Source organism: Phyllobates terribilis, unplaced genomic scaffold (genome assembly GCF_046119375.1).
Source record: "Phyllobates terribilis strain yellow unplaced genomic scaffold, ASM4611937v1 Scaffold_4__5_contigs__length_816908805, whole genome shotgun sequence".
Classification (NCBI taxonomy): Eukaryota; Metazoa; Chordata; class Amphibia; order Anura; family Dendrobatidae; genus Phyllobates; species Phyllobates terribilis.
In genome coordinates this window covers 460595047-460618992 of record NW_027362764.1, presented here as the reverse complement: position 1 = coordinate 460618992, position 23946 = coordinate 460595047, and positions in this window count along the sequence as shown.

Genomic DNA, 23946 nt, shown 5'->3' with positions numbered 1-23946 from the left:
TGAACAGCAGCTGTCAGGACAGCTGCCCTGTCCTGCTGCAGGGTGTGATGGGGCCTCAGTGATGCGGCTCCTGGCACAGCACATTATGTGGGGCTCCTGGCATAGCTCCTGGCGGGGACCTGGTCTACACTATATGATAAGTATGCACTAAACTCCAAATCCCTCCATTACCCCGCCCCCATATGACCAAAGCCCCGCCCACGCCACCCCCTCCTTGCTGGGCCATGGAAAAATGATCTTGCTTCAAGCCGGTCCCTGGTGCAAAAAAGGTTGGGGACCACTGGACTAATAGACCAAGTCCCACACACTGCTAGAAGCTGAAATATTTTTTCAGAGCTAGATGCAGAAAAAAATTATATTGAATTTGCAACCTGATGGAGGTCAGTATAGATGGACTAATAGAACAAGTCCCACACACTGCTAGAAGCCTAAATATTTTTTCAGAGCTAGATGCAGAAAAAAATTATATTGAATTTTCAACCTGATGGAGGTCAGTATAGATGGACTAATAGACCAAGTCCCACACACTGCTAGAAGCTGAAATATTTTTTCAGAGCTAGATGCAGAAAAAAATTATATTGAATTTGCAACCTGATGGAGGTCAGTATAGATGGACTAATAGATCAAGTCCCACACACTGCTAGAAGCCTAAATATTTTTTCAGAGCTAGATGCAGAAAACAATGATATTGAATTTGCAACCTGATGGAGGTCAGTATAGATGGACTAATAGACCAAGTCCCACAAACTGCTAGAAGCCTAAATTTTTTTCAGAGCTAGATGCAGAAAAAAATTATATTGAATTTTCAACCTGATGGAGGTCAGTATAGATGGACTAATAGACCAAGTCCCACACACTGCTAGTAGCCTAAATATTTTTTCAGAGCTCGATGCAGAAAAAAAATATTTTTAATTTGCAACCTGGTGGAGGTCAGTATAGATGGACTAATAGAACAAGTCCCACACACTGCTAGAAGCCTAAATATTTTTTCAGTGCTAGATGCAGAAAAAAATTATATTGAATTTGCAACCTGATGGAGGTCTGTATAGATGGACTAATAGACCAAGTCCCACACACTGCTAGAAGCTGAAATATTTTTTCAGAGCTCGATGCAGAAAAAAATTATTTTTAATTTGCAACCTGGTGGAGGTTAGTATAGATGGACTAATAGAATAAGTCCCACACACTGCTAGAAGCCTAAATATTTTTTCAGAGCTAGATGCAGAAAAAAATTATATTGAATTTGCAACCTGATGGAGGTCAGTATAGATGGACCAATAGACCAAGTCCCACACACTGCTAGAAGCTGAAATATTTTTTCAGAGCTAGATGCAGAAAAAAATTATTTTTAATTTGCACCCTGGTGGAGGTTAGTATAGATGGACTAATAGAATGATGCTATGCCCAAAAGGTTTAACTTCACTAGGTGCAGTTAAAAAAATTGTATTCTATACACAGGTGGTGTAGCTTGCAACACAGATAGGCTACTCCACTGACTAGCGCACTCTGCAATAGGCCAAAAAGGATTTGCTTTGCTAGATTTACCCAAATGCTGTGAAAAAAACTTGCACAGCACTGTCACAGACCTGCCTGGCAAAAACTGATAGGAACTGATGTAACCTAGCCCTGAAAGGGACTGCAATTACAATTAGTCTTTACTCCCAACCTATCTATTTAAGAGCACAGACCTGCCTGATAAAAGTCGTATGAAATGATGTAACCTAGTCCTTAAAAGGACTGCAATCACAACTCTTCCCTACTCCCAAGCTATCTGTAGATTTGTGCGAAAATTGGCTTGAAATTAACAAAGTATAGCGCACACAGCAACAGCGGTGCCGTCTAACACGCAGCTGCAGCAGTGAGAAAATGGTGGCGACGGGGAAAATGGCTGGGTCTTATAGGGCAAGGACATGTGACATACACTGCCAATGACACATGCCCTTGCAAGTGTGAAAAAAAGCACTTCGCTCCTTGTGTGCGCTGCTGATAGGCTGACAGATTGCACCTCCCCACTGTAAATGCGGGAAAGAGAAAAAAAAATGGAGATCTTCATTATTCCTGCAGAGATCCATCCCCTGCCCCTCCCCCCGCCCCGCTGTACACTCAAACTGCGTATTAACATTAATTTTCAGCATTACTGAGAAAAAATCCAGTTATGATTTTGATGCACGAACAGTTATCGAACATAACCTCGAACAGCCGAATTTTTTTCAAATCGTTCGTGTTCCCCGAACGGCTCGAACACCGCCCAAAACAGCTCATCTCTATTTATGAGGTATCTGTATTGTAAGATGTGGTTAATGGTTCCCACAAACACAGACAACTTAGTAGTCCACAATACATTAAATATTTTGGACTATGACTGGAACAGTCACTTATTGCTACTTCTGAAAGCCCTTCTTCAAAATCAAAACTTTCACCACACCCATTCTGTCACAGGACTAAATACTAAATCAACCAGGCCACACCACATGCCTCTTCTATAAAATGGTCATCTTTACATTCCAGACCACATTTATATGCAGTTTCAGGAGACCTTTATCTACCATAATGGAGGAGTATAATTTTTACTTCTTCCAAAGATATATTTAAGTGATGTATCTTCATCAGCAGAGTTCTTATTTGTTACTCACCTGTCCTGGATCCAATCCTGGAATCTGTGTTCTCCTCCTGCGTTAGCGAACTCCCAGTGCTCTTCTGTATGGCTGATAACAATGGCAATCAGGTGTACTCCTGTGAGATCATGCTCCCAAGTCTTATAGGCTGGATCAGACAGCGGTACAGTGCCTGAAAATTCAGTCAGCTGATGCCCATGCCACTACCATAAACTGATTTCATGGTCTGCCTGGTCTCCAGGACAAACTCACCTGTGCTACATCCCTGAATAACCCTGCTACACTGATATCAAGTTCTAGCTGGATTTCGCTATAAACCTAGCTTTGCTACATCACTAGGTAAGCCTGCCTAACCATTGTGCCAGCTCTTCTTTGGACTACGTAAGAAACACAGCTATGCACCTTCACTGAGTTAATTACGCTTTACAATTGGACCAGGTTTTCTCTAGGACCTCTTATGTGTCTCACTTCTGCTTATCATTGATTAAAGTCTGCTACATCACTGTCCAATGCTATTACTTCAGTTGCCATGACTTCCACTCTGCCTTTTAGGTTTCCGTGATTCCAGTTAAGTGCCTCCATTTGCAGTCCCCCTGCTTTAGCCACTGCTATTCCAACTGGACCTCCCTGCTGCACGTATACCATCTGTGAATTAGAACTGCTCATCTAAACTAAGGGCTTTGAGGATTCAGCTTTCCAGCTGAGACACGAGATTATCTTTACAAGTAGCAGCAATTCCTAATATTCACTGTTACTCTTCATTTTCTTTTCATAATTTATCCCATTATTGAAAATGTAATGTATCCCTTATTCAGATGTAATTATAACACAAGCAACAAGAAACACCTATGGAAAATTGATTAAAAAACATACCCAGAGAATAAGGTATTTAAAAAAAAGCTAGAAACTCCCAAATGGTTAAAAAAATGGTCACAAAATTAAATTTCATAGTTTTTTATCGACTGCCAGATTACATCTACCTAAAGAGTGCATTCTATGCCACTGAGAAAGGAACACAGAGACTGTGCCTGAGTAAAGGAAGTTCTGCTGAAAAGATTGACAGCAGACTGCTGCAAGTATCAGTAAAGGGTTGCAAGTGTTAGAAAAGTTTAGCTATCCCCACCATCCACAACCATCCCTCATAAATTATTTCAAGCGTCAGCTAATAGTCACTAATAGACATGAAGTGAATTGATTTACATAACTTGGTTCAGGGGACTTGTCAGTGATCTGTTGAATTAGAGAACCGCAAACTGTCCCTTGCCTTTACAATAGTCATCCTGGTGCTTGTGTTTTCTACTTATTGCACTTGTAAAGAATTCCATTGCAGAATGCAGCTACTTCATAAACCAATTGATTTTCTTGGTTCCGACTGCTGAAACCAGGAAATTAAAATTACATTTTTGAAACTTGTGCAGCACAGGGACCCAGGAGTTAAAGGTGTGCAGTACTAACTCAATAGCAGCAAGGAGACATGTATTTATCACAGACACATAAAAGAGTGCATTATGATGTGTTATTGGACTGCAAAGGGCCTATATTTTGTTCTTGAACATGCCGCTGAACTGCTGCTGACTGAAACCTTCCACAATCAGCTATCTTCATCCTGAGAAATTAATAAGAATCCATAATAAATGTGACTGAAGTGAGTTTTCCAAAGAATGAGATACTTTTTATATTGGCTCTTTTTTGATTAACAAAGAAAATCTATTGCTCCCCCCTCTCCATATTATGATGTACATACAAGCATGCCAGTCATGAAGTGTCACAAGCTAAAATGCAAATGTATTTCCTCCTAACACAGATATGAGATAGATTGACACCTTCTCCCAGGCCAGAGTTTGGAGGGAAGAGGAAATGGTTTGTTAAGCTCAAAGACACTCACAAACAATTCCCGGCCACCAGTCATAACCAGGTTGACTCCGATATTGTGAGTTCCATAGGTCCGACAGTAACGGGAGCCCTATGTTTAGTGACCAAATCAACCCAAGAATGTATATGTAGTTTTCCAAGGCTGTAAGCAAAATCAGGAAGCTGTGGCACAAAAACACCAGAATAGCAGACTGCAGCTATGTGATGTGTGGTCTCTAACCGAAGATAAAATCATAAGGGAAAACATGATATCACTTTTGGGCTTCTGGGATTAATGCACAATAAGTTATCCCAAAAACCAGGTTTTTAACACAAATCTGAAAGGTGGAGCCCAGCCCCTGTGATGTCATCACAGGGGGGTCTCTCCCTTCAGCATAAAATAGTTTGTTGAGGCTGAAGCCGTGTTCTTTGCCCGGGAGTATATGTCTATCATAGCGGAGGACCCTGTTCAATAACAGTAATCGGAGCGTCTCCCCTCCACCTATACTGAGTCATCGCAGCGAACTTTATAGTGTAAGTTTCACCTTTTTTATTCTGTTTTATTTGTGTAACTGCTTATGTATTTTAACGTCTCCTTTGTAACAACCTTGTATATATTTTTCTTAAACACTGCCTCCCTTTTGAATTAAATATAAAATGTAATAGTTCTGTTTCTTTTGTTCTGTAATTATTTCCTTCCCCAAAGCCATGTATACTACCAAAACGCAGGCGTCCGGCAGGCCTGTATTATATTTCAAACTCGGCCAGTGGTGGCAGCGAATATTAATAATAATTGGGCTATCACGAAGCTGACCGTGACCGTACAGAGGGCATTAAACACGGATTCCAGGCTTTGGAATCCCCGAGGTGTGACGCCATACGCTCACTGGTCGCTTGCCAATATCGACGTAGCGAGTAGTCTGGATCGCGTGCTCGCGTCTCCAGACGAAATACAGACAGCATGAAGGCAACGGCGAGATATTGCGTGATCTCCTCGGTGTCGTCTCGCCTGTATGTTGGAATTCCTGACAGACACCCACAGTATATCACAAAAGTGAATACACCCTTTACATATTTTGTAAATATTTATTATATCTTTTCATGGGACAGCAATGAAGATATGACACTTTGATAAAATGTAAAGTAGTCAGTGTACAGCTTGTATAACAGTGTAAATTTGATGTGACTTCTAAATAACTCAAGAAGCAGATATTAATGTATAAACTGCTGGCAACAAAAGAGAGTACACCCACAAGTGAAAATCACCAAATTGTGCCCAAAGTGTCAATATTTTGTGTGGCCACCATTATTTTCAAGCACTGCCTTAACTCTCTTGGGCAGAGTTCACTAGAGCTTCACAGGTTGCCACTGGAATTCTATTCCACTCCTCCATGACTATATCACAGAGCTGGTGGATGTTAGAGACCTTGTGCTTCTCCACATTACATTTGAGGACGCTCCACATTACATTTGAGGATGCCCCACCGATGCTCAATAGGGTGTAGTTCTGGGGAAAAGCTTGGCCAGTCCAGCACCTTTACCTTCAGTTTCTTTAGCAAAGCAGTAGTCGTCTTGGAGTTTGTTTGGGGCCACTATTATGTTGGAATACTGCTCTGCGGCCCAGCTTCCAAAGTGAGGGGATCATGCTCTGCTTTAGTATGTCACAGTACATGTTGGCATTTATGGTTCCCTCAATGAACTGTAGCTCCTCACAGCCGGCAGGACTCATGTAGCCCCATACCATAACACTCCCACCACCATGCTATACTGAAGGCAAGACACACTTCTCTTTGTACTCCTCACTTGGTACTGCGACACACGCTTGACACCATCTGAATCAAATAAGTTTATCTTGGTCTCATCAGCCCACAGGATGTGATTCCAGTAATCCATGTCCTTAGTCTGCTTGTCTTCAGCAAACTTTCTTGTGCATCATCTTTGGAAGAGGCTTCTGTTGAGCCCTGCTGCGCATTGGTGCCGCAGATCCCAGAGGGGTGCATGGATGGACTTCTCCACAACAGGCCCTCATAGCATTCACACACCTCCACCCTACCACCTCAGACCACCAGAGGGAGCCCGGATAGGGATATATATACTGGAGGGGGGAGTTAGGCAGGCAGTCTGAGTCTTAGTTTTCAGTCTGTGAGAAGGTCAGTCTGTTGAGAGGAGCTCCTGCAGAAGCTAGCCTGCAGTGGAGCTCAGTCAGTTCAGTCCAGACTCAGAGCTCGAGTTAATGAGCCTAGGGCGTGACGACGCCAAAAGAGCGGTAAAGAGTAGTGAGGCCTACTGCCTGTGTGAAGCTTAGTGAGGGCCCCTAGCATGGCCGAAGGCAAAGTGGAGTAAGCAAGCGACATAGGGGGGCAGAGGAGCTTAACCAGCTCACCCCAAAACCATTTACCGGACACCGGGTCCGCACCTACAGGGGGCCTATATCCCCAGCAGGAATAACCGGAACCCCTGGAGAACTATACATCCCAGGTTCACCAGAAGCTGACTGTTATACCAGGGCCAGGAGTCACGGAGGCCCAAGAGACCAGGGAGTGTGATCTCCAACAGAAGGCCCTACCACCAGGTCAGCAGGTGCAAGAAAGAGACCAAGTTAGGCCTAGCTGACCGTGACCGTACAGAGGGCATTAAACACGGATTCCAGGCTTTGGAATCCCCGAGGTGTGACGCCATACGCTCACTGGTCGCTTGCCAATATCGACGTAGCGAGTAGTCTGGATCGCGTGCTCGCGTCTCCAGACGAAATACAGACAGCATGAAGGCAACGGCGAGATATTGCGTGATCTCCTCGGTGTCGTCTCGCCTGTATGTTGGAATTCCTGACAGACACCCACAGTATATCACAAAAGTGAATACACCCTTTACATATTTTGTAAATATTTATTATATCTTTTCATGGGACAGCAATGAAGATATGACACTTTGATAAAATGTAAAGTAGTCAGTGTACAGCTTGTATAACAGTGTAAATTTGATGTGACTTCTAAATAACTCAAGAAGCAGATATTAATGTATAAACTGCTGGCAACAAAAGAGAGTACACCCACAAGTGAAAATCACCAAATTGTGCCCAAAGTGTCAATATTTTGTGTGGCCACCATTATTTTCAAGCACTGCCTTAACTCTCTTGGGCAGAGTTCACTAGAGCTTCACAGGTTGCCACTGGAATTCTATTCCACTCCTCCATGACTATATCACAGAGCTGGTGGATGTTAGAGACCTTGTGCTTCTCCACATTACATTTGAGGACGCTCCACATTACATTTGAGGATGCCCCACCGATGCTCAATAGGGTGTAGTTCTGGGGAAAAGCTTGGCCAGTCCAGCACCTTTACCTTCAGTTTCTTTAGCAAAGCAGTAGTCGTCTTGGAGTTTGTTTGGGGCCACTATTATGTTGGAATACTGCTCTGCGGCCCAGCTTCCAAAGTGAGGGGATCATGCTCTGCTTTAGTATGTCACAGTACATGTTGGCATTTATGGTTCCCTCAATGAACTGTAGCTCCTCACAGCCGGCAGGACTCATGTAGCCCCATACCATAACACTCCCACCACCATGCTATACTGAAGGCAAGACACACTTCTCTTTGTACTCCTCACTTGGTACTGCGACACACGCTTGACACCATCTGAATCAAATAAGTTTATCTTGGTCTCATCAGCCCACAGGATGTGATTCCAGTAATCCATGTCCTTAGTCTGCTTGTCTTCAGCAAACTTTCTTGTGCATCATCTTTGGAAGAGGCTTCTGTTGAGCCCTGCTGCGCATTGGTGCCGCAGATCCCAGAGGGGTGCATGGATGGACTTCTCCACAACAGGCCCTCATAGCATTCACACACCTCCACCCTACCACCTCAGACCACCAGAGGGAGCCCGGATAGGGATATATATACTGGAGGGGGGAGTTAGGCAGGCAGTCTGAGTCTTAGTTTTCAGTCTGTGAGAAGGTCAGTCTGTTGAGAGGAGCTCCTGCAGAAGCTAGCCTGCAGTGGAGCTCAGTCAGTTCAGTCCAGACTCAGAGCTCGAGTTAATGAGCCTAGGGCGTGACGACGCCAAAAGAGCGGTAAAGAGTAGTGAGGCCTACTGCCTGTGTGAAGCTTAGTGAGGGCCCCTAGCATGGCCGAAGGCGAAGTGGAGTAAGCAAGCGACATAGGGGGGCAGAGGAGCTTAACCAGCTCACCCCAAAACCATTTACCGGACACCGGGTCCGCACCTACAGGGGGCCTATATCCCCAGCAGGAATAACCGGAACCCCTGGAGAACTATACATCCCAGGTTCACCAGAAGCTGACTGTTATACCAGGGCCAGGAGTCACGGAGGCCCAAGAGACCAGGGAGTGTGATCTCCAACAGAAGGCCCTACCACCAGGTCAGCAGGTGCAAGAAAGAGACCAAGTTAGGCCTAGCCCCAGGCAGGTCAGAAACTTATCACGGAAAGGCAAGGAACAGGAGGCCCCACACCCGCTCACTGGGGATAGTCCTGATATGCACCCTTCACCCTGAAGTACCCTGGACCGTGCCAGAAACACCACCAGTAAATGTACTGAAGTGAACTGTTGTGCGTGTGCCTATTCTTCCTCTGACCAGGCTGGGTCCCCTCTGTCCTGCATCCTTATCCTACACTGCCCTGAGGCCCCGCTTCACCTGTGGGGAGCCGCACCAACTAAGCTGCCTGAACACCGGCCTCAGAGGACTGTCACAGTGCTGGTGATCCTCACCAGACACCACAGGTGGCATCACGAACATTCCCTACCCCATACAACTTCCCCCCTTCTTTTAAGAGTGACCCCAGGGTACGGGCCCAAGAGCCGACCACCGCGACATCCCCCGAGATCAGGCAACAACAAGGCCCGGGCACCGAGTCATCCCCATCCCTTGGGCGCGTCACTTCCTTCTGGGACAACCGCCATGCAGATCAATTTGATTCAGTGTGTAGCGTATGGTCTGAGCACTGACAGGCTGACCCCCCAACCCTTTAACCATTGCAGCAATGCTGGCTGCACTCAGGTGTCTATTTTGAAAAGACAACCTTTGGATATAACGCTGAGCACATTCACTCAACTTCGTTGGTGAGGCCAGTTCTGAGGAGAACCTGTCTTGTTAAACCGCTGTATGGTTTTGGCCACCATGCTGCAGCTCATTTTTAAGGTGTTAGAAATCTTCTTATAGCTTAGGCCATCTTTATGTAGAGCAACAATTCTTTTATCCAGAGCCTCAGAGAGTTCTTTGCCATGAGGTGCCATGTTGAACTTCCGGTGACCAGTATAAAAGTATGACAGCGACAACACCAAACTTACACACCTGCTCCCCATTCACTCCTGAAACTTTTTAACACTAATGAATCACATGACACCAAGAAGAGAAAATGGCTAATTGGGCACAATTTGGTCATTTTCACTTAGGGGTGTACTCACTTTTGTTGCCAGCGGTTTAGACATTAATAGCTGTGTGTTGAGTTATTTAGAGGGCACAACAAATTTAGGTTGTTATATAAGCTGTACACTAACTACTTTACATTGTATCAAAGTGTCATATCTTCAGCGTTGTCCTATGAAAATACATAATAAAATATTAACAAATATGTGCAGTGTACTCACTTTTGTGATGTACTGTACACATTAAATTTACAGCAGCTTTTATAATATTCAAATCTAAATCCATATTCATTAATATAAGGTTTGTCCCACCTTTGCAGCTAAAATAGTTTTCACTTTTCAGGGATGGCTTTCTACAAAATTTAGTCTATGGCCATAGAAATTTTAGCCGTTCATCCAGAGGAGCATTTGTTTGGTATTGATATTCAATGAGAGGGCCTGGTTCCCAATCTTTATTTTAAATATGAGTTGAACCACTATACCCAGCCATGGGGACCAGGTTTGCGCCCAGCTATGCTAACCTCTATGGCCATCTACCGCGGCAGAGTCATGTGCACGAACCTGGTCCTCTGCCAACGTTTTATAGATGACATTTTACTCATTTGGTCTGGGGACAAAGCATCACTTGTTGATTTTTTAACCGATATTAATATAAATGATTTTTATCTAGATTTTACTTCTACTATTAGCACTGAGCAAGTGAATTTTTTAGATTTTAATATTTGTATTGACGGAGGCCAAGTTTGCACTCGCACTTATACCAAATCCACTGACTCCAATAGCTACATTTCAATTGACAGCTTCTGAACATGCCTCACAGTCAATTTATGAGGCTACACTGCAATTGTTCAAAACCTTAAGACTATGAAGAAGCTAACATCCTAACCAAAAAATTTGTCAACAAAGGTTATGATAAGCGGCTTCTCTTGGCTGCAAAAGATATCACGTATAGATATGGGTAATAATAACAACAATAAAAAACTAATAAAAACTAAATGTAGACACCTTACATGTTCCTATTATTACTCAATTCAATTCTAACACACACATCCTGAGAAACATTGTCAAACTCCACTGAGTAACCTTAAAAGATGATAAAATTATAGGTGACAAAATACAACAAAATCCTAGGTTTATTTTGAAGAAAGCGTTTAACTTAGGAAATATAATTGCGCCTTCAGTACATGACCCTCCAAGGCAGAAGATTCCCCTCCCCCTTTCTTCAACAGCCTAGAAGGTTTTATTCAATGTCAGAAATGTATAGTATTCAAATCTCTTCATACTAAAAAGCAAACAGTGATCCACAAAGGGGAGGTTGAATATAAAATTTCTAACTTCATAACTTGTTCTACTTAAATGCTCCTGCGATATATCATACATAGGACGTACTAAATGGCCTATGAGCAAAACACCAGAGTAACATTAAAAACAAGTTCAAAGATCATCCCCTTTCTAAACATTTTTTGGAAAAACATGGGGGTTTGATTGATGGCATACAGGTAACGGGCATTTAAGTTATTCACAAACACTGGCGACATGGTGATTTTATCAAACAAATGTCCCGTGCCGAAAACAGCTGGATTTTTAAATTGGACACTTTAAAGCCAAGAGGTTTGAACAGTGAAGTGGAGCTGTTTGCATTCAATGACTGACATCTGAATGACATTACCAATGTATATAAAGGATCAAGGAGGGGGCTGGAGACATCAGAGCTAGGGGGAAGCCACCCATTACCGGGGTTGGCCTGGAGGTTTCATTCCCCTCCCAGGTCTGGTAGTTTGAATGGAGCAGGTTGGGGATTGGGTAATGGGAAGCAGGGGGGGCGGGTAGTGAAGAAGGGGGGTATTTATAAGGAAGAGTGCGGGAAAACCGCCATTCCCTTAGGAACAATGGAGAGAGTTACCTGCAATGGCGTCCATTCAATCCCTGGTGGGCCAGCTTCAAGTGGCAGCACGATCACGGAGAGAGGGATGGCTGGAGGCCCAGCTATCTGCCTTGCTGGGAACAGCCGCAGACGCAGAAGCGCAGCCTGTATCTGTGAGAAGGAGCAGGAGGAGGAGGCCACGGCCCCCGGAGAGACTGTCACCCGAGGTACCCACGTGGAACAGGCGCAGGATTCGGAGCCCTTCGGGGACCCTACAGGGGGAGAGCAAGTTAGGGTGGTTCCAGCCCGACGCTCTCGCCCCAGCAGGAATCCATCCAGCCGGTTTGTTGCCGCCGCTCAGCGCGGAGTGCGGCCTACACAAGAGGGGAAGGACGCACCAGATACACAGCCAACGGAACAAGCATTGCGAGACACGGGAGTTCGGGCCGTAGCTGGGGGGCGCATGCGCGGCGCATCTGCGACGCGCGGCACGGCTGGGGTGCGTAGCGCACCTGCAGCGCGTAACGCATCTGCGACGCGCGGCGCATTAGCATCGCGCGGCGCGCCTGCGGCGCGTAGTTCACCTGCGTCGCACTGCGCACCTGCGACACGCATCGCGCCAGCCGGCAGCGGCAGGGCCCAGCAGGACTGGAGAAGAACCAGAACCATCGAGGGAACAGTGCGGAGGACGGCAGGCACCACTGGCGATGCTCCTGTCGGGGTGCCTGCTGGGACAAACGTGAGGAAGACGGGGAGGCAAGCACCCAAGGGCAGGCAGCAGTCATGGGACCCACTGCCGTGTGGCTCAAGTGGACGACGTGGAAGGGAAGGAGCGGCGGGCAGCATCGAGCTGCCTGGCAGCGCCAGTTTGGGAAGCACGGACCAGGCCCATGGGTCTGGGTCCGGGAGTCGGAGGAGGATCGGAGCGACATCCAGGATTCCAAGGCGGGATGGTGGAATACGGTCGCCGAGACAACAACGGCCAGCTGTATCCGTTCAGGTCCCCCCTGGTGACGAGGAGGCCAGGGGCGCGGGCCTGGAGGAGCGAATGGACACCAATGGATACGACTATAGTAGCGACCGTGATGGAAGGAGCGAGCATCTGGATTCAGGATATCCGGCTGGCGGGGACACAGCACCTGCGCAGCGGCGTGAGTATGATCGTATAGTGTGTTTGGGGCCCGCGGGGGCAGTTTTGCGTGATGAAGGTAGTGATCGGGAGGAAGCATTGGGGGGGGGGGGTTTAGCCGGTCCCGATGGGGCAGGGGTATCCGGAATTAGAGATATATTATATAGCATGTCACAGGTTTTGATGAGAATGGAGAGCACGGCAGCGGGTGGGTCAAGAGGATCCCCCGTGGATGCTTGGTTACCAGGGCAAGGTTTGTTGCCGCAATCTACTGGGGTAGAGGTAGGATCAGCGGCGGGCGCCGAGGGAGTAGCGACTGGGGTTTCCGTCTCGGTACAGACGGAAAAGGATAAGGGTGATACCGTGAAGCTTGATGACAGGGCAAGAGGGGAGGTGTACGTGTGCTTCGAGGGGCCGCTGGGGGCACACTTAAAGAAAAAAGTGAAGGAGAAAATTGGCGTGATTAATACGTGGAAATTTTCTCCCTTCTTCCCCTGGAGAAGTTTAATTTAGACAAGGGGAAGAAGGATGATAGCAAGAAGGAGGAGGAGGAGAAGCGGAGGTGGCGCTTGATTCCTCAGACTTTTGCGAATTGGCTTCAAGCTTTTCCTATATTGTCCGGGGTCATTGGGGAGATGTTTCCTGAGAATTGCTTGGGTTTATTCTGCTATTTAGATGCGAATGGGGAAGCGCTTCGGACTTACGGGGGACAAACATGGCTAAGGTATGATGAGCAATTCAGACAGAGGAAGGCGGTACGGCCGGAAATCAGGTGGGACCAAAAAGACATTGGGCTTTGGTTAAAAGTAATGGCTCCCGCTAGATACGGGCAGTCCTTTCACGGGAGCGGGGGGAGCGGGAGTTACTCATCAGGAACCGGCGGAAGCAGCCAGGGAGCACAGGGAGGAAAAGATAAGTCAGGAACGTGCTGGCAGTTTAATGACGGCCAGTGTAAATTTGGGAATGGCTGTAAGTTCAAGCACGTTTGCCCCCATTGTAACGGGAGCTCCCGGGGGCGGCAAAATGTTTCAAAAAAAGGAAAGGGACGATCGTCGGTGGGTTCTGGTCAAGGGGGTGACTCCGGCGAATCTTCCAAGGATGGCCCCCTCTCTAAATAGATACCCTGATCAAGCGAAGGCCGGAATTATTAGGGATGGATTTTTAGAAGGTTTCAGGATCCCGCCTCCTGAGCATACAGTCCCCTTTTCGGTTAAGAATCTTATGTCTGCTTTGTTGCATCCAGAGGTTGTTAGTGTTAAGTTGGCAAAAGAAGTTGAGTTGGGTCGCATGGCGGGGCCTTTTGATAGTTTACCAGTGGAAGGCGTGATCATTTCTCCGTTGGGGGTTGTGCCTAAGAAGGAGCCGAACAAATTTCGTCTGATTCAGCACGTGTCGTACCCAAAATGTTGTTCAGTCATTGATAGTATAGCCCCAGAATTATGTTCTGTGGAATATACTTCATTTGATGCGGCTGTGGCTTTGGTTCGCAGGTACGGGCATGGGTCACTGTTAGCAAAAACGGATGTTGAGTCAGCTTTTCGGCTCCTTCCGGTTCACCCGGACAGCATTTCAATGTTGGGTTGTTTTTGGAACAATGGTTACTACTTGGATAGGTGCTTGCCCATGGGCTGCTCTATTTCTTGTTCATTATTTGAAACGTTCAGTACTTTTCTCGAAAGGGCTGTCAGGGATGTTGCAGGTGTCCAGTCTGTTATCCACTACCTGGATGATTTTTTGTTCATAGGCCCACCTGATTCGTTGGTTTGTAATAATTTGTTAGCAGCCATGGTGTGGGTTGTGGAACGTTTCGGGGTTCCTCTGGCAAAAGAAAAGACCGAAGGTGATTGTACGGTATTGACTTTTTTAGGCATTTTGATTGATTCGGAACTTATGGAGTGTCGACTGCCCGAAGAAAATTTGCTGTTACTTAGACAGGAGGTTGTGAGAATGGTAAAATTGCGTAAGACGACTTTGAAGGAGCTTCAATCACTGCTGGGTAGACTGAACTTTGCCTATAGGATCATGCCTATGGGTAGAATATTTTGTCGTAGGTTGTCAAGGGCAACGGCAGGAGTGCAGGCATCGCATCACTTTATTCGTTTGAATAGAGAGCATAGAGAGGACTTGTTGGTGTGGAAGCAATTTTTGGACACGTACAATGGCAGGTCGCTGATTCAGCAGGATTTCCTGAACAGCTTTGATTGCGAGATTTATACCGACGCGGCTGGCGGAGCAGGATATGGAGTTTTCTGTAAGGGAAAGTGGAGAGTAGGCAAATGGCCCAATTCCTGGAAAGAGAGGGGTTTCACAAAAAATCTGGTTCTTTTTGAACTGTTCCCAATTGTAGTTGCGGTCTGGATTTGGGGCGAGTCTTTTTCGAATCGGAGAGTCAGGTTCCATTGCGACAATATGGGCGTGGTGGAAGTGATTAAGAGCCTATCGGCCTCGTCTCCTCCAGTCATCAAGTTGGTCAGGGAATTGGTGCTCCGCTGCTTGGAGCTTAATGCATGGATTTCGGCTGTACATGTGCCAGGTGTCAAAAACTCTATAGCGGATGCTTTGTCTCGTTTCCAGTGGGAGCATTTTCGTTCATTGGCACCAGAGGCAGAAGTCGCAGGGGTGAAATGCCCTTCAAGGTTGTGGCAGCTGGTTTTGGACGAGCCGGAAGATTGATCCAAGAGTCGGTGGCGAGTTCAACCTGGGCTGCTTATGAGGCATCGTGGAACATATGGCAAAGTTGGGTGTCACAGTGGGGGGCACTAGAGAGTGACAGGGATAGGACGTTGGCGATATTGTTTTTTGTTGGTAAAGAAGCGGATTCAGGGTGGTCAGCATCCAGAGTGAGTAAATTTATAGCCGGGTTGGCTTTTGGTTTCAAGTTACAGGGTTTGACTGACGTTACAAAATCCTTTTTGGTCAGGCATGCTCTCAGGGGTTTTCAAAGAGGAAACAAGAGTTTGGATAAGCATAGGCCAGTCACGTTTAGCATATTGGAAAGGTTGGGTCTGGTTTTGGAAACCATTTGTTGTTCTAATTTCGAGGCGGCATTGTTTAAGTTGGCATTTGCTCTCGCCTTTTTTGGGGCTATGAGAGTGGGTGAGTTGGTAGCCCCTAGTAGGAATGGAGAGGGAGGTCTATTAGCCGAAGACGTGAGCTGCTGGGCCTGGGGGATCGATTTTTGGATCAGACTGTCTAAAACGGATCAGTTTGGGAAAGGGAAGCGTTTCGTGTTAGGTAGAGTGGAAGGGGCTCTAATGTGCCCTAGAAGGTGCTTGGAGGCCTACTGGCAATTGTGGTCAAATAGATCGGGCCCACTATTACGGCATTGCGACTGGTCATTTCTTTCCCGTTTTCAGTTTACAGCGGTCTTAAAAAAGGGGGTGCAGGAGTTTGGTCTCTGTCCCGAGATTTACGGTTCGCATTCCTTTAGGATCGGTGCAGCGTCGGAGGCTGTTAGACGCGGTTTAGGGGCTGAGACGATAAAACGGATCGGAAGATGGAGTTCGGACAGTAATTTGTCATATGTTCGCAGTTAATTGCCGCAAAAACTTTGCTAGATGTGGAAGAGTTGCTAACCTGCTTGTTTATTATTCTTTTAGGTGATGTTCCCTCGTTAGTCTGGATCATTGGACACTCATATGTGCATGGGGGGCGCGGCGCGCCGACGTAAGGAGGGATGGTAGGCAATTAGGTTTTCCAAGGGCACAGGCGGTCATAAGGTGGCTCGGTTTTAGGGGCATGGTATGGTGGCGTTTTCTGTCGGAATTTCATAAAGCGGCGAGGTTAGATCGAACACCGGATATTTTAGTGGTGCATTTGGGAGGAAATGATTTGGGGGCACGTCCAGTGAGGGAGTTGATTACGGATATTCGTTTTGATCTATTGAGATTGTGGACCTCGTTTCCGGGGATTTTGACGGTCTGGTCGGATATAGTGCCCAGGAAAAAATGGCGGGCGGTTCGATCTGAAAAAGGCATAAACAGGGCACGAATAAAATTGAATAGGGCAGTGTCTGGCTTCATGGTAAGGAATGGGGGCATAAGTATTAGGCATTTGGAGTTGGAAGCAGGGGTTGGAAATTTGTGGAGGAAGGACGGGGTGCATCTCAATGATATAGGTATGGATATTTGGGCCCTTTCAATACATGAAGGAATTGAAAGGGCGCTGGTGGCTTTGGGGCACTCACGAGCCTAGGGTTTCAGGGCTGTTCATGGTGGCGGGGGGGTGGGGTTCTTGGAGTTGGTTTAAATTGAGTAGGGGTGATCTGGCAGTCGGTTATGGGCTCTGGACGGGGTTTTACCTCGGGAGCAATTTGTTGGTTGGGCTTCCACGGAATGTGGAAGTTTTGGTGCCCCCGAGCTGGTGCTGAACGGCTGAGGGTAAAATGGCGGTTTTAATTTTGAGTTATTTAAAGCCAGATCTATTAGCTCCAAGAACCCTCCCTCCATTTATTCATATATATATATATGTATATTTATGTTATTGTTATTTGTTGTTTGTTAATAAACGGCCGCTGTGGCCAAAATATTTCCAACAGATAACTTGTGGTGGAGTTTTATTTCAGGGAAGGGATCAGGGGGATCTCTGGTTACATTGGATTGATAAAAAAGGTATCAGCAAAGAAACCGTATTGGCCGTAACAGGTCAAGGAGGGGGCTGGAGACAGCAGAGCTAGGGGGAAGCCACCCATGACCGGGGTTGGCCTGGAGGTTTCATTCCCCTCCCAGGTCTGGTAGTTTGAATGGAGCAGGTTGGGGATTGGGTAATGGGAAGCAGGGGGGCGGGTAGTGAAGAAGCGGGGTATTTATAAGGAAAAGTGTGGCAAAACCGCCATTTCCTTAGGATCAACGGAGAGAGTTACCCACCCTCCCTCCCTCTTGTTGAATAGGGTTTTCTAGGCGAGACAAAAAAAAAAAATGGGGAGTATGCATGTGTTTTCCTGTTTTGTTTCCATTTGTCACAGTGGCGGGGGGGTGGGGTTCTTGGAGTTGGTTTAAATTGAGTGGTGGTGATCTGGCTAAGAAACCGTATTGGCCATAACAGGTCATGTGCCCTGATTAGAGATGAGCATTGTTCGACTCAAACTGTTCGCCAATCTCAAATTCGAGCTGTTTTGGGCGGTGTTCGAGCCGTTCGGCGGACACGAACGATTTGAAAAAAATTTGGCTGTTCTAGGTTATGTTCGATAACTGTTCGTGCACCAAAATCATAACTGGATTTTTTCTCAGTAATGATGAAAATTAATGTTAATACGCAGTTTGAGTGTACAGCGGGGCGGGGGATGGATCTCTGCAGGAATAATGAAGATCTCCATTTTTTTTTCTCTTTCCCGCATTTACAGTGGGGAGGTGCAATCTGTCAGCCTATCAGCAGCGCACACACGGAGCGAAGTGCTTTTTTTCACACAAGCAATGGCATGTGTCATTGGCAGTGTATGTCACATGTCCTTGCCCTATAAGACCCAGCCATTTTCCCCGTCGCCACTATTTTCTCAATGCTGCAGCTGCGTGTTAGTCGGCACCACTGTTGCTGTGTGCGCTATACCTTGTTAATTTCAAGCCAATTTTCGCACAAATCTACAGATAGCTTGGGAGTAGGGAATAGTTGTGATTGCAGTCCTTTTAAGCACTAGGTTACAGCATTGCCTACGACTTTTATCAGGCCGGTCTGTGCTCTTAAATAGATAGGTTGTGGGAGTAAAGACTAATTGTAATTGCAGTCCTTTTCAGGACTAAGTTACATGAGTTCCTATCAGTTTTTGCCAGGCAGGTCAGTGCCAGTGCTGTGCAAGTTTTTTTCACGGCATTTGGCTAAATCTAGCAAAGCTAATCCTTTTTGGCCTATTGCAGAGTGTGTTAGTCAGTGGAGTAGCCAATCTGTGTTGCAAGCTACACCACCTGTGTATAGAATACCAATTTTTTCACTGCACCTAGTGAAGTAAAACCTTTTGGGCATAGCATCATTCTAGTAGTCCATCTATACTGACCTCCATAAGGTTGCAAATTGAACATAATTTTTTTCTGCATCTAGCTCTGAAAAAATATTTGGCCTTCTAGCTGTGTGTGGGACTTGTTCTATTAGTCCATCTATACTGACCTCCATCAGGTTGCAAACTGAATATAATTTTTTTCTGCATCTACCTCTGAAAAAATATTTGGGCTTCTAGCTGTGTGTGAGACTTGTTCTATTAGTCCATCTATACTGACCTCCATCACGTTGCAAATTGAATATAATTTTTTTCTGCATCTAGCTCTGAAAAAATATTTGGCCTTCTAGCAGTGTGTGGGACTGGTTCTATTAGTCCATCTATACTGACATCCATCAGGTTGCAAATTCAAAATAATTTTTATCTGCATCTAGCTCTGAAAAAATATTTGGCCTTCTAGCAGTGTGTGGGACTTGGTCTATTAGTCCATCTATACTGACCTAAATCAGGTTGCAAATTGAATATAATTTTTTTCTGCATCTAGCTCTGAAAAAATATTTGGCCTTCTAGCAGTGTGTGGGACTTGTTCTATTAGACCATCTATACTGACCTCCATCACGTTGCAAATTGAATAAAAAAAATTTCTGCATCTAGCTCTGAAAAAATATTTGGACTTCTAGCTGTGTTTGGGACTTGTTCTATTAGTCCATCTATACTGACCTCCATCAGGTTGCAAATTGAATATAATATTTTTCTGCATCTAGCTCTGAAAAAATATTTGGCCTTCTAGCAGTGTGTGGGACTTGTTCTATTAGTCCATCTATACTTACCTCCATCAGGTTGCAAACTGAATATAATTTTTTTCTGCATCTAGCTCTGAAAAATATTTGGCCTTCTAGCAGTGTGTGGGACTTGTTCTATTAGTCCATCTATACTGACCTCCATCAGGTTGCAAATTGAATATAATATTTTTCTGCATCTAGCTCTGAAAAAATATTTGGCCTTCTAGCAGTGTGTGGGACTTGTTCTATTAGTCCATCTATACTGACCTCCATCAGGTTGCAAACTGAGTAAAATTTTTTTCTGCATCTACCTCTGAAAAAATATTTGGGCTTCTAGCTGTGTGTGGGACTTGTTCTATTAGTCCATCTATACTGACCTCCATCAGGTTGCAAATTGAATATAATATTTTTCTGCATCTAGCTCTGAAAAAATATTTGGCCTTCTAGCAGTGTGTGAGACTTGTTCTAATAGTCCATCTATACTGACCTCCATCAGGTTGCAAACTGAATATAATTTTTTTCTGCATCTACCTCTGAAAAACTATTTGGGCTTCTAGCAGTGTGTGGGACTTGTACTATTAGTCCATCTTTACTGACCTCCATCAGGTTGCAAATTGAATATATTTTTTTTCTGCATCTAGCTCTGAAAAAATATTTGGCCTTCTAGCAGTGTGTGGGACTTGTTCTATTAGTCCATCTATACTGACCTCCATCAGGTTGCAAACTGAATATAATTTTTTTCTGCATCTACCTGTGAAAAAATATTTGGGCTTCTAGCAGTGTGTGGGACTTGTTCTATTAGTCCATCTATACTGACCTCCATCAGGTTGCAAACTGAATATAATTTTTTTCTGCATCTACCTGTGAAAAAATATTTGGGCTTCTAGCAGTGTGTGGGACTTGTTCTATTAGTCCATCTATACTGACCTCCATCAGGTTGCAAATTGAATAAAAAAAATTTCTGCATTTAGCTCTGAAAAAATATTTGGCCTTCTAGCAGTGTGTGGGACTTGTTCTATTAGTCCATCTATACTGACCTCCATCAGATTGCAAATTGAATATAATTTTTTTCTGCATCTAGCTCTGAAAAAATATTTGGCCTTCTAGCAGTGTTTGGGACTTTTTCTATTAGTCCATCTATACTGACCTCCATCAGGTTGCAAATTGAATATAATTTTTTTCTGCATCTAGCTCTGAAAAAATATTTGGCCTTCTAGCTGTGTGTGGGACTTGTTCTATTAGTAAATCTATACTGACCTCCATCAGGTTGCAAACTGGATATAATTTTTTTCTGCATCTAACCCAGACAATAGTTTTGGCCTAATACCACAGTTTGGCCACTCAGCTCTGCTCGGTTCCCATCCATTGTTTTTTTGTGCAAACAACTCCAGAGTTGTGAATCAGTTTACCACCAAAATGAGTGGAAAAAGGCCTGCTGCTGGTGGAAAGGGGAATAGGCATGTTGGGAAGGGGAAAAAAGGTTGCGTCCATGGAGTAGGTGTTAAAGCAACAGTAACATCTCCAGAAGAAAGACCATCTTCCAGCAAAACTAAAATGTCTACTTCTTTTAGCAGACAATGTGATAAGATGCCTTTCTTACGGCAACGCCAATCGCTACAAATTCCAGATGAGGCACAAAAACAGCAGGTGCTTCAACGGATATCAAGTGCTCCTTTAAGTGGGCTCTCCTCCACATCAACTTCAACATCACAATTACTCCAGTCCTCAGAGGTGTCACCCCAATCGCACTTGCTTCCTCACAGTTCCCAAATCTCCAGCTGCCCATCTGAGTATGGGGTAGAACAGAGTCTGCAGAGCTGTTTACTCATACTATAGCCTGGGAATCAGAGGTCGGCTCCAGCGCTTCTGTGAATCCAGACGAGGAATTGATCTGCACAGATGCCCAGAATCTTTATGAGTCGGATCCAGGACCAGACGCAGAAGGTTCTGACCATAATGTAGACCCTCATTCCCAAACTGTAACTCCTGTTGGTGGAGACAATGAGGAAGACGATGATGAGACTCAAATACCTGATTGGAGCGACAACTTTAGTTTTTTGTCAGGGCAGGAACAGGTTGGCTCTGAGGACGACGGGTGTGATAACACACAGGGTGATGATGATGAGGTTGGAGAACCCACTTACTTTCAACCCACAGTCAGCCAGTCAATGAGGTCAGCAGAGGAGGTGGAGGAGGATGCTAGTGACGACGAGGTAAGGTTGCGCCTTCCTGCACAGAGACGTAGTACTGGAAGCAAGTCAACAACTGCATCCTCAAACACAACTCTGCCTCTGACCACAAGTCGTGGTGGCTCTTTAGGTCGCCTGGGTGCTAAGCCTTGCATAGCCTGGGCATTTTTTCAGATCGATAAAGATGACCCAACTCGTGTTATCTGTAACATTTGTCAACAAAAGCTAATTAGAGGCCAAAAAATACATAGTTTGAGGACTTCATGCATAAACCGGCATATGGACATGAAGCATAAGTTGCAGTGGGAAGCTCACTGTGCTACAATGCGGCCTAGCCGGCCGGGCCAACCACCGTCTGCCCCGTCTTGTGCATCCACGGCCTCTTCATCCTCTGTGACTGGGGGGACAGCAGTCACACCTGTTTTGGGACGCAGACCTGCCACCTCTTTACCCGTAACAGTCAGCGTGATTGGCAGGTCATCATTTTCTTTGGAGGTGGTAACACCAGCTGGTGTTGAGCGCTGTCCGACATCGATAGCACCACCTTTGGATCAAGGCAACCTAACATGTCCGCCTGCATCTTCCTCACAGACCGGCAGTTTGCCGGGGACTCCCTTATCAACCCCGTCTAAGCACAACAGCCAGCCCTCAGTCCCTCAGATGTGGACAAGTGAAAGACCATTTCCTCCTAGCCATGAGAAAGCTAAGAGGTTGAATTTCACCATCTGCAAGCTCTTGGCTACAGAAATGCTGCCTTTCCGCCTGGTGGACACAGAGGATTTTCGAGACCTTATGTCCGTCGCAGTGCCCCAGTTCCAGATGCCCAGTCGGCACTACATCTCAAAGATTGGTGTGCCTGTGCTCCACCAGCATGTCACACACAACATCACCGCTTCTTTGAGAAACTCTGTGTGTGACAGGGTGCATTTCACCACAGACACTTGGACGAGTAGGCATGGACAGGGGCGTTACATGTCGCTGACTGGGCACTGGGTAACTATGGTGACAGCAGAACAAGGGGCTGCTGTCCAAGTCTTGCCGTCCCTACGAGTTGTGCGTCAATCCTCTTTATGTCAAAGTTCCTCCACTGCTTCTGCCTCCTCAACCTCCTCTCGGTCCTCCACCTGCACCCAAAGCCTGTTTGGTCATGCCACAAGCTTTCTAACTGCGCAGAAGGGATCCTGCACACCTCCTTACTATGCTGGCAGTAGGGCTCAACGTCATCAGGTGGTTTTTACTTTGAAATGTCTGGGAAATGTGAGTCACATAGCTGAGGAGTTGTGGTCAGCTCTGGAGACCCAATTTCATGGTTGTCTCCACTGGACCTGCAACCAGGGAAGGCCGTATGCGACAATGCTGCAAACCTGGGTGCGGCCCTTCGCCGGGGCAATGTCACACACATGCCTTGTATGGCTCACGTGTTGAACCTGGTTGTCCAGCAATTTTTAGCCCACTATCCCAGACTAGATGGCCTTCTGCAGAGGGCACGGTCGCTGTGTGCTCACTTCCGCCGTTCGCATCCCGCAGCTCAGCGACTTACATCTCTATAGAAGTCGTTGGGCCTGCCACTTCACCGACTAAAAAGCAATGTGCCTACCCGGTGGAATTCAACTCTGCACATGTTGCAGCGACTGTGGCAGCACCAACAAGCCCTGGTGCAATACGTTCTGACGTACAGGCTGGGCCAACGGGATCCAGAGGTGGGGCAAATCACGCTGAAGGAGTGGTCTCAGATCAGGGACCTATGCACCCTTCTGCATAGTTTTGAAATGGCGACGAAGATGTTTAGTGCTGACGATGCCATTATCAGCATGACTATTCCGGTGATTTACATGCTGGAGCACATGTTAAACAGAATTTGGAGTCAGGTGGTGGCACAAGAGGAGGTGGAGGAAGTAGAGGAGGAGGAGTTGTATGCGGAAGGGCTAACATCTGCAAGGTCCAGACGGTCGGCAGCACCAAGGCGGCAGGCATGCGAGGGTGGGGGAGATGGGTTTACCAAGGTTCATGGTAGCAGCCAAACTAGTGAGGAAGGTGCAGGAGCCCAGGAAGAAGTGGAGGACAAACTGATGGAAGACTCATCAGATAAGGGATACCTTGATCACATTTCTGTTGTGCGAGGTTGGGGGGAGAGGACAGAGGAAGGAAGCATGATTGTTACCTCGCCACCAACACAACAGGGACTTGGTGCTCCTGGATGCACAAGACACAT